Here is a 12,613-nt window from a genome sequence, read left to right as displayed (position 1 = left end):
AGTGTCGGATTTATTTGTTCATTTTCATAGAATTTTTTAATTCATTATTACTTTTGTCAGATTCAAGTTATTTGAGACGAGATGTGTCTGATCAAGTTGGTCAGGTGAGCAGGGTCAGCGGTTGGAGTGGAGCTGGAATCTGGTTATGGTGGCTGAGAGTAAGACATTGCACAAACTGCTCTACATCATGGAAGATGAAGGTTTATGGAGGTATGTTTGGGGCAAAACACCTGAACACCTGCGACAGAGAAATTTTTAGTTGTAGAAAATCAGTAAATTTGAAGTCACAAGGAAAATCGCTTTAGGAGTTGCAAATCTGTAAAAAAATACAACTTCACAGTTACACCTTCACAAATCCTTTATTGCAGGTGCACAAATCCAATTCTACACACAAGTACAAAATCATACACTCACTGTTTTTGCTACAGTTGCAGTGGTGAATATGGTGCAAAACACATTCACATACTTGTATAAAGTATGCACAAAAGTTGCACATTCACAAACCAATATGCAATCTTTTGTTTTTTGGGGGGGATACTTGCACAAAGAGGTCAGTGACTATCCCTGCTTGAATCTGCAGCTAAGAGTCTCAAGTGCTGTCTTTTTTGCACGATGCAAGGTCAGAAAAAAATGCAAGCTCAGAGAATCTACAAATCCGGTCACAACACAACAGCTGTTTTCTGGAGGACCCTAATGTCACTGCACTCCTCAAAAAACAGAACAAAATCACCATCAGAATCCAATTCCATTCGCGTGCACACCCATAACAACATGCGTCACCAAGCAGCACTGGCACAACAGATTATACACATGATTCCTTTTGTTATGTAGTGTTATGCTTTATTTCCTTCAATGTAAACACCAGGATAGTGCCTAAGCATTAGTTGTATTGCATTTAATAAACTGAATACCGTTTGGTTTAATGGTTGGTACAAAACAAGTGACTTTTTTTTAAATTCTCAACAATAAAAAGAAACCTAATGAGTATCAGACCCCAGAGACAAGTATAATTCCAGGGGTAGAATTTTGGCAATTCTCAAAACTCTTGACTGTGAAGCCTGATTCACATCACATTTATTTTGGTGACATGTCTTGGTGTGCATATGTTAACTTCCAATTTAGGGTTTCCATGGGAGGATTTTATTGAGGGAGTAGATGTTTGACAGCTGCTAAATTTCTAAACACCTCTCCCCAATCTGTACTTCATTGTTTTTATAAAAAAAAAAAATTCTTTAAATAAAGCCAGAATTCTGAGAATACTCTCGGAATAATTCTGTGAATAATCTCGGAATAATTCTAAGAACAATCTCAGAATAATCACATTCACCGTCTGTGCGCCATAGAGTGAGTTATGAAAGAAGCAGTCAGTGAAGTGAACAGAATTAGTTATTAAATGCATCCACACGACATGTTGACTAAACCCTGTCAGTACCCCTGACTGCGAGGCATACGGCTTTAGTTTATTGTACAAGTCCATGAGCTATAACTCGATGGAGCCTCGTGGCAGTAGCAGTAATATGAAAAGGCATTGGCACCTTGCGTTCGGATGACGCTGACACATGCCAGTGGCATTGGCATCTTGCATTCAAGTGACATCAATATCTTACGTACCTAAACATTAGGGTAAGAGCATGTAGGTGAACTGTTTTCAAATGAAAAGACACATGAAGAGTCATGAAGATATCAAGACCTTGTGTCATTTCAAAATAAATGCTCTTAAGTTATTACATTTCTGTAAAATGTATTAAAAAGGAATGCTTCACCAATTTCATGTACATATGATGGTGCAACATCTGAATGTCAATCATTTAATATCAAGGGATATTTTTGTCATTTTAAAATAAAGGCCTTTGTTATCACATCTCTGTAAATTTAATTCCAAATGTAGTTAATTATTGAAAGGACAATTTTAAAGAACTACGAAAAACAACACCACGTTTGAGCCTAATTCAGAAAGCCATGTCTTCATTGACATGTCGCCTACCTTACCAGTAGACACTGGCACCTATAAATGACTTTTAGTTCTCTGCTTTTTGTGCTGACACAGACATTTATAGTGATATTAGCATGGGAACACCTTGTAGTTCAGTGGTGCCTGAACACAGTGACATCTAGCTATGTGCTAATATGGGCTGCTATGTTTGTAACATGCCACTTGTTTGGCTTTAGCGTTCATTTACTAGCATTTAAGGAACATATGTTTAGCTAGAATATAGATGTTTGGCACATATTTTAGCTAGGGGCCTATATAAACATCCTAGTGTTGTTACATGTAGGCTACTGGCAGATGTTTCACAATGGAATATATGCCAATGTCGCAAAAACAAATGTCAATGACATCAACATATGCCACTATCACAAAAACAATATAATTCAATGCCACAGGCATATGCCACTGTCACCTGTACATATATCAATGGCATATGCCACTGTCACCCGTATGTAAGATGTCGAAGCTAATGACATGCTACTGTCACCTGTATGTCAGATGCCGATGCCATTTCATGTTATTACTGCCTCTCCCTCATGGGCATGCCGGAGTTCCATGCACTCTGCATCGATCACTTTTCGTGATCGTTAATTTTATCCTGTGAACATAGATGCCGGGTTTTATTGCCAAGAACCTTAGTTTAACATATTGACAACATAGTAAAAGAGAGTCTGTTGGTGTGGGCACCAACATAACCACACCTAAAATACAACGTTGTGTGTTTGTTGGGTAGGCATTATAATCATGCACAAGATAAGATGTAAAATATCCTATGCCAATCCATCAGAGCTTCACATTGTACCCACAACACTGCAGCCACTAAAATTCCGTTTGAATCCTACACCTCAACACTAAGGTTGCTGTGGCTGTTGATGATCCAATCAGCAACTAACTATCCTTAACATCTACGGTTACTCATTGAGCCCTGCCCACGAGTACCCAAACCAGCCACTGTATCACTAGCTCTTCACAGGTGTCATGTTGTTTTTTTGCTAAATTAAGCCCACAACAGTGGAGGCTTAACAGTGAAGTCTGGCGTCCCAGACCTACCCCCCTCCAAGCCAGCTTTTCAGTCCTACTAGGGCTGCAACTAATGATTATTTTGATAATCGATTAATCTGCCAATTATTATTTTCGATTAATCGATTATTAATTGGATAAAAAGGAAGACAAGTCAAATTTGGTTTCCTGTCTGTTACTAGCATATTCAGGATACCATCAGTGAGAACAGCTGCTTGCTGTAGTGTGCAGATCTTCAAAACATAGTCAGCAATGCTGGGCTGTTTTTATCTGAGGTGAGAGAGAATGTGTAGATATGAACATACATCTTTTTTAAGTTAATAACTACTGATCTAAAATGCAGACAACAATGCAGGCAAATTGAAATGACATAAATGGATATTGGGTGATGCTGCCATGGCTGAGAATAGAAGGGAAATTCATCTAACACATATGATCAGATATCATTAAGATATTTAAGATTTTAGAGAACTAATGTTGTAATTGTATAAGGAACACACAGCCTAAAAAATTAGCGTTTACATGGAGAATTAACCCAGCCGTTACATTAATTTTATATTTATCAATATTTAACAGTGTATGTAATGTAATATACACTTGACTGTGATACTCAAACACTAACGCAATGCCAGTCAGAAAAGACCTCGAAAAAGGCTTTAAATATTTTATTTAAAAAAAAGTTTGGATTTTTTTTTTTTTAATCTGAATGTAACTGCCGCCACATTTAATGTGGAACGGAAAACTCGCTAAATACAAGAGTGATGTAAATTGACTAAACATGAGACATCTTGTTTAACTACTTTAGCAGGCTCTAATGACATTTAGTGAGAGAAAAAATAGAACTTGTCGCTAACATTAGCGTGACTAAAACTACGGCTTGTTTTGGAACTGCTGGTCGAGCTGACACATTTAAGGTGGAAGAGAAAACTCGGGGGGGGGGGATGCTAAAGCTTGTTCTCTAAACGTGAGTGTAATATCAATGTTCTAAGAAAAACAAATGTTTAACTACTCTAGCAAGCTCTAGTAACATTGAGATTGAGTGAGAGAAAAAGTATAATTAACTTACTATACTTCATCTCTTTCACACATAGCTCCAACAGGCTTCCCTTTCAGGTGCTCATGCAGTGATGTTGTGCTGCTGTGCCATGCGGGATGAGCTGTGCACATTTTGCACCTAACGCTGTTCCTTGAAGGTGTTAATGTAAAGTGCTCCCATACTTTTGATGACTTGGGTCCTATATTTTTCTCTCTGCTTATGCTAACATTATCCTCTGCTGTGACCGCCTCCGCCATTTTTCAAACCCTTCTTCCAGAGTTCGTCACGTGTAGCAACTGTACCTATGTGTATAATAACTTAGACCCAACTAATCGATTATTAAATTAGTTGCAAACTATTTTAACACTCGATTTTTAATTGATTTAATCGATTAGTTGTTGCAGCCCTAAGTCCTACCTTACCCTTTTACCATCAACAACTGTAAATCCACACTGGCCTCCCTGGTGACTAAGGCTGTACCTAGCCCCACTGGCACCATTAATGCATGCTCAGTGCCACCAGTTCCATTTGAACTTTACATGCTACATCACCAACAATCCTAATAGCATCTCTGCAGTGCATTTCCCCAAGTAATCTATGCTCTCCTTATCCACAACCACTGACTAGACATTTCAGATATTTCTGATAATCAGTGTAGTTAACACAATGCAGTCTTGGACCTGCAGCTTTTCCACCAGCAACTCCAATCTTGTGCTTCACCCCATCTACTACTATTTGTAGCCTGCATGCTTTCTCAAAAACATTCCCCTCAGACACAAAGCTAACTATTTTATTATTACAGCTACTATGCATTAGCCTCTAGCCGTTTGCTGTCCAACAAACATGCTAAAACCCTTATCACCTGATTATGTCCCATGTATACAGACCTTGTGACAAACTAACTTTACAAGCTGATAGAATATGCTTCAGCGTGCCCACCCCTGTACATAATCCACAATTTGGACAGTAGGTAGGTGAAGACCCTAGATTGTGTTGTTGTAAGGATGTCATAAGTTACTCCCAGCAAAAACTTAATACAACTTGCCTCCATCAAATTATTCAATAATATCCAATGAATTAAGGCTCTAAATAATTTTTTTCCACCTCAAGAGTTTAATTCACGTATATTCATATTGTGTAATAACAGATGTTTTGTGAGACAAAACACATGCCAAAAATGCATAACTAATTACTGATTGTCACGCCCTTGTCCTGTCATGCCTGTTTCTTGTCCTGTCGTGCCCGTTTTCCCCGCCATCTCCTCCTCGTCACTTCCTGTTTGTTGGACATTCCTCTGTTATGTTGTTCTCCACTGTCGTTTTGCTTCATCTGTTCCCTGCTTCGTGTTTGCCCTCAAGTCTGTTTGTCTATGTTTTTGTTATATTTTGTTTAAATAAAAGTTGGTAGGGGTTAGGGGTAGGTGCTCTAAGTCTCAAACCTCAGGACTTGGGAGGTGAGGCTAACAGGGGTGCACCTCTGGATCCATGGCTGAAGAAATCCCTTGAGTGTGCCCATCAGACCCCCTAAACCCTCAACAGCTCAGCATGTGCCCTGTGAGCAGCACAAGGCCCTGCCTCCATGGACATCATTGCAGGTCTGCTTACCGCTGCTGCTCCACTGTCGGTAGTGCCTCCAGCCTCTTCTGTCCCCGTGATGGCGGCGACCTCCGCCGCCCCCGCCCCCGTGATGGCGGCCAGCCCGGCCGCTCCTCTCCCCGCGCTGGCGGCCAGCCTGGCCGCTTCTGTTTCTGTGGCCACGTCCACTTTAGTTCGTGTCCCTAGGTCGGCCCCAAGGACTTCGAAGCCGATTCCTAGAACAGTGCCCAGGCTAGCCTCTCTGACTTTTGCCAGTCCTGGGCACTCTCCAGTAATTTTGGTTCCTCTGTCTGTCCCTGTTCTAGTCCCTGTCTCTGTCCACATCCCTGTACCTGTCTGCTTTTGTCTCTGTCCCAGTCCCTGTCACCATGTTTGTATCAATCCCTGTAAACGTCCTAGTCCCAGTTCCCCTGCCAAATCCTGTCCATTCCCTATTTCTGTCCAGTGTCTCTGCTCCTGTCCTGTCCCAGTACCCAGCCTCAGTCCCGTCACCTGTCTTGTCTCCAGCCTCTGCTTCCGTTCAGTTTCCTGTCCATTCCAAGTTCCATCACCTGTCCTGTCCCAGTACTCAGCCTCAGTCCCCTGTTAATAATCATGTCCAGTCTCAGTTCCCATCTGATGTCCAGCACCCTGTCACATGCCCCTGTCCAGTCTTCCGTCTCTGGTTCTGTCCTGTCCTCAGTCTTGTCTCCCATTCCTAAACCTGTTCAGTCCCCAGTCTTGTCTCAGTTTCTGTCCAGTGTGCAACCCCAGTCTCCTGTCAAGTTTCCACTCCCGTCCTTTCCAGTCCCTAGTCCTGTCTCCTGTTCCCTTTTGTAAGTCACCTGTTCAGTCTCCTGTCCTGTCCCGAGTCCAGTCTCTGGTTTCCGGTCCTGCCATGTCCCCAGCTCCTGTGTCTGTTCCTGTCTTGTCCTGAGTCCTGTCTCCTGTAGGTTCATTGTCTTGACTTCTCTCCTGCGCCAGCTCCTGGGGGGTCTAGGTGTACGCGCCCCGGGAGTTGCACGTTTAGGAGGGGGCATCTGTCACACCCTTGTCCTGTCATGCCTGTTTCCCCGCCATGTGCTCTTAGGACATGGACAAAAAACAAACAGATCCATGTGCTATGTCCTGCCTTTGTTCCTCCTCCTTGTCAGTGTTATTTGTAACCCTGCCCCCTCGTTATCATGTTCAGATGTCCTTGTGTATATTTAAGTTCCTTTATGTCACTTGCAGTTTGTCGGACATTCCTCTGATGTTATTATGTTCTCCACCATCGTTTTGCCTCATCTGTTCCCTGCTTCGTGTTTGCCCTCAAGTTTTTGTCTCTATATTTGTTTAAATAAAATTTGTTGTGTTTTAGCGTGTGCGTCCGCCCCGCGAGCCTGACACTGATCATGCAGAGAGATGAAAATAGGTTCAAATAAATTCAACTGTCGTGAATAATTTAACTTTGTTCATATATTCACTCATTCTTTGTAAGTCACTGAAGGCTTCAGATGGAAAATTTGTCTTTGGAATAATTTCTAAAATATAGACATTTAATAGCAATGTTATTAACCTCTTTTAGGTATTATATAACTTATGTTGTTTCACTCCATCATTGATTACTTAATTTTTATAGAACAAGCTCCAGTAAGATGTTTTTCACCTGTATAATGTATTTCATTTATTTAGGCAAACACTGGCAAGTGATTATAATCAAAATAAATTAAAGGAATAAAATACAGTACACTAGCGCACAAATTGGGTTTATTGACAGTAAAATCCATTAAAAGATATGTGGCCTCTTAAATCTACATGCACTCATTTTCCATTTAATCAGCTCAACGTAACATATAGGAGCACGCTGTAGTTTTGTTTCTTTAGCCTCCTTTCACCCTATGCTTCAAAAGTCAGGACTCCACATAACCAGAATGGGGGGGGGGTGTATAATGCATTACACTGATAATTCCATTGTAAATGTGACTTGTGACACTTATTTTGTTTTGCTCAATACAAAGTTGCAATTATGTATGATTTTGAGTTTTAAATAAATTATAAAGGAGTCTGGGAGCAAAAGACTTGTGCATTTGTGTTTGAGTGAAGGGGGTTCAAAAATATTCTCTGCAAAAGTGGGGGCACTGCAGAAAGAGGTTGCTCTAGTCATTCATCAGTCAGTGATCACATGGTGCTACCCACAAGGTGATGTTGGCTGGACACTTCTGGTGCAGAATAATCTCAATCCAGCAGTAATGCTGATGTGCTTAAAAACTCCCACATCAGTGCTTGTGTTAGTTAAACATCTTTCCTCTCTATACAGTGATCAGTTATAACAATTATAAATTTTATGTGCATGTGTATTTCAGAATTTGCCCCCTCCCCCAATAAATGTTGCATATTATTACACATTAATTGTAATCATACACAAGGTAAAATGTAAAATATCCTATGCCAATGCAACAGAGCTTCACCTAGCTCTCATGGATTGGCCCACCCCATTCTCTTGCTACCTGTAGCCACAATAGGTGATTTTTGTTTAAATCCTTCATTTAACTACTAAGTTTGCTTGTGGCCATTTATAATCTGATTAGCAACCGGTTACACCTAGCTACATTTAAATATCATAGTATCATACATCTAACCACTAAGGTTGCTGTAGCTGTTTATGATCCAACATTAGAGACATTCAAATCAAATGTATGGGTTTGTACAGCAGAGATATGCTTTGCCGTACTTAGAGAATTAGAGATACAGCAATGCATCCTGACATTTGCTTAATTATGCCCTTTTTATGAAAAAGAATGCATAAATTCATTTATTGATTTACATGTTAAATGATTTATTTACACCCATGTCTTTTTTTTTAAATATATATTAATATAAAACTTTTATTTATCACACAATTAACCTAGTGGTTTTTTGTTACTATGCCTTGTTACTGTGTTATAATATAACACTTGTACAACCCCAATTCCAATGAAGTTGGGATGTTGTGTAAAACCTAAATAAAAGCAGATTATGACAATTTGCAAATCCTTTTCAACCTATATTCAACTGAATACACTACAAAGACAAGATATTTAATATTCAAATGAATAAACTTTATTGTTTTTTCACAAATATTCACTCATTTTGAATTTGAGGCCTGCAACACGTTCCAAAAGAATTAGATCAGGGGCAACAAAAGACTGGGAAAGTTGAGGAATGCTCCAAAAACTCCAGTTCGGAACAATCCTCAAGTGAACACATTAATTGGGAACAGGTGAGTGTCATGATTGGGTATAAAGGGAGCATCCCTGAAGGGCACAGTCATTAACAAGCACAAATGAATGCCTGTGACCTTCAATCCCTTCGGTAGCACTGCGTTAAAAACCGACATAATTCTGTAACAGATATTACCACAGGAACACTTCAGAAAACCATTGTCAGTGAACATAGTTCGTTGCTCCAAGTGCAATTTAAAACTGTACCATGTAAAGCGAAAGCCATATATCAACAACATCCAGAAACATAGTCTGCTTCTCTGGGCCTGAGCTCATCTGAGATGGACTTACACAAAGTGGAAAAGTGTCCTGTGGTCTTGTCAGGTCACAGACATAAGACAGGGCCAGGGCGTGACAGGTCTGACGAGTCCACATTTCAAATTGTTTTTTTGAAATCATGGTATTAATGCTTATGGCATGGGTAATTTGCACATATGTAAAGGCACCATTAATGCTGAAAAGTACATACAGGTTGTGGAGCAGCATATGCTGCCAGCAATGTCTTTTTTCAGGGACGTCCCTTCTTATTTCAGCAAGACAATGCCAAACACGTGTTACAACAATATGGCTTTGTAGTAACAGTGTGACTGTAGTCCAGACCTGTCTCCCACTGAATGAGTGTGGCACATTATGAAGTGCAAAATACGATAACAGAGACCCCGGACAGTTAAGCAACTGAGGTTGTATATCAAGCAAGAATGGGAAAGAATTCAACCTACAAAGCTTCAGCAATTAGTGTCCTCAGTTCCCAAACGCTTATTGAGTGTTGTTAAAATGTCAAGTAAAACATGTAAAACATGTCGTAAACATGCCCCTGTCTCAACATTTTTGGAACACGTTGCAAGTCTCAAATTCAAAATAAGTGAATTATTATCATAAGATTGAATATAGGTTGGAAAGGATTTGCAAAGCATCATATTCTGTTTTTATTTAAGTTTTACAAAACGTCCCAACATCATTGAAATTGGGGTTGGATAAGTAAAGCAAGAATGGGTGGAGTTCAGCATTTGTAGAGTGCACTGGACAGATACAATAGTTTTTGTGACATCACAATAGCAGTAAATAGAATGTGAGGTGATTCCATATCTGTATTGAATGGGGATAATAGTGACATTTAAAGGCAGATTTATACTTCTGCGCTGACACATGCAAAGCCTACGCTGTGGGCTACATAAAAGCCCTACATTGTGAGCGTTTATACTTCTGCGTTTGTGTCTGAGTCGCCATGCTATTGCACCACCACACCACAAGTGCAGAATCTCAAAAATTTCCACTAGTACACAATGCAGTGATGTAGTTGAATTACTTTAATAAATGTCTTGAGTGCACTCTTTAGGTAGGTTGTTGTTTTGGACAGAGCATCATTTACATGAGGTGCCAGGATATTGACTAATATAAAGCAGTCACTTTTTTCCATGTGTTTCGCTTATCGTTATTTTTCCCGGAGACGTATTTTTCCTTTGTTGAACATTTCTGTGTTATTTTTATGATGTCAACACCATGTCAGAGGAAATATCTTGTTATGAATTGGCTGCTGTCTCTAGTCTCTGTTGTGTGGAGGAGAGGAATTAATTTTTCTGTATTTTGGTTCAACTAAAACAACGTCCGCCCAGCTACTGAACGTCTGTGTCTATGCGACGCGTAGTTACATTTTTGGAGACGTGTTTGTCAGGTCGAATGCCGTTGGTCTCAAAACATGTTGGATTCTCTGTGTTATTTCGTGTTAATATGCAAGATATGTGCATGTTAATGCGTTTTGAAGGTGTTGACAAATATATTTTGCGTGTTAACCTGTGTTTGTGTATTTGGATTTTTGGATTCATAATGTTTGTGAATCATGATGCTTTACTGCCACCTACTGGTATGTCATTATTGCAGAAACAACATAGCCTTAACGTACCAAATAATTAAAATATTCCATTGTTTAATGGTCCGTGTAACGTTCATCAGTTCAATTTCCTGAACCTTTGAGGCTAAATACAAATAAAGGACAATGGGTTTAAAACTTCATATTTCCGTTTTTTTCATTTGGTCTATAAAGAAAAGAAAGTGTTATTCTTCGTTTTTTCAATCTTCTAATTTTACATTTTGGTTCTTCAATATCAGAATTTCAGAGCTCTATTCCATTTTCTCATTTTCCCCTTTACTCTGCCTTGTAATGAAAAAAGGGATAGGACTGTATGGATAGAGATTAGTCTCAAAATACTTTACAAATGCGTAAATGTTAATCCACAAATTAAACACAAAAGTCACAAACATGTTTCACTGTTCACAAATGAACACATCCCAATCTGTGTCTCATAGACTGCAATTTGTAGTTACATTCATTAATACATGTTTTTGTTTTTCATAGATATATCATACTTTTATGCGAAAATAAATAAATTTGTTTAAATTTACATTGCAAATATTTGTAAAGTCAAAGTCTCGAATTTAAAATTTGTAAATTGTTGAATCTGCATTTGTGAATCGAGTCACACGAGTTTTTCGTTCATTTCCTTTCGTGGGTTTTTGGATTTTGAGATTTTCCTTTCGCATTTCACCCGATCCACATACAAATGCAGCCTGATCCACAAATGTGGCCAGCAGGTGAACAAGCCACGGCTAGGTGAGATTTTTCTCAGAATTCTGACTTTATTCTCGGAATATTATTATTATTATTATTATTATTATTATTTAAATGCTGTGGCCCTAAAACCCCGTCGTAGGTTTCAGCAGCAGTGCCGAATGATTTTTCACCTCTGTATTTGGCGCCAAGGGACATGTGTACAAATGAACTCCTCTGATTGGTCAGAAGGGTTATTCCCAGAACAGTGCCCGCCTCCCAGTTCTACAGGTACAGATTAGTTCTGCACCAAGCTCCATCTGATATATTTGGTGCAAATGTGAGAGCGTGCGGAAGTAGTCACGTATGAGTGAAGAAGACAGCATTTGAGACTCGTAGCCGCAGATTCGAGCAGGTACAGTCACTGACTTGTGTTTGTGCAAGAGAGATATCACCCCCTAAAAAACTAATATATATATATATATATATATATATATATATATATATATATATATATCTGAGGAGACTTTCTACAGGTGTGTAACTCGAACTGCACATATTCACATGTTGGTTTGCGAGTGTGCAAAACTGAGCGTATGATATATTTGTACTTGTGTGTGTAGTGTGTGTAGGATTTGTGCACCTGCAGTGAAAAGTTTGTGAAGGTGTAACACTTAAGTTGTACTTGTGGGAGAGGAAAAAAATCTCTAGGTTTGTAACTCCTGAAGTGATTTTCTCTGTGACTTCAAATTTACTGATACACATGTGTGACTATTTTCTACAACTACAAATCTCACTGTCACAGGTGCTCAGGGGTTTTGAACCAAATATACCCCCATAGTGCCCGCCCATCCTCGTTTCTATTGGTTTCAATGCCTCCATGTCAGAGTCCGTTGCAGCAAAAGTTTAAATGGTTTGAACTTTTTGGCTTGACATTGCGCATTCAAGCACTTTTTTTTTTTTTTTTTTTGCAGTAGTGAATTCTGTGGTTATCTTTGCAGTGAGGGGGTTATACACCATATAATAAGCTATGTGTGTAAATTATATATATATATATATATATATATATATATATATATATATATATATATATATATGTATGTTCATGAAATATGTTATGAGTTATGCTATATGCTTTAAGTTTTTCGATAATATATAATAATCTCCCAAAAGACATAGTTCAGAACAATGAAAACTGAAATGTTT

The 12,613-nt window shown here is 39.1% G+C and overlaps 1 protein-coding gene across 3 annotated transcripts in view; it reads left to right on the top strand.

Moving 5' to 3' along the window:
- The window catches only part of klhdc2 (kelch domain containing 2), a 34,460-nt gene that overhangs the window by 3,723 nt on the left and 18,124 nt on the right, over positions 1 to 12,613 (top strand). The window lies entirely within an intron of this gene.

This window comes from Hoplias malabaricus, chromosome 1 (genome assembly GCF_029633855.1).
Source record: "Hoplias malabaricus isolate fHopMal1 chromosome 1, fHopMal1.hap1, whole genome shotgun sequence".
NCBI classification, from domain to species: Eukaryota; Metazoa; Chordata; class Actinopteri; order Characiformes; family Erythrinidae; genus Hoplias; species Hoplias malabaricus.
Note: the sequence above shows the minus strand (reverse complement) of the source record. Positions and strands in the feature narration are given on the sequence as shown.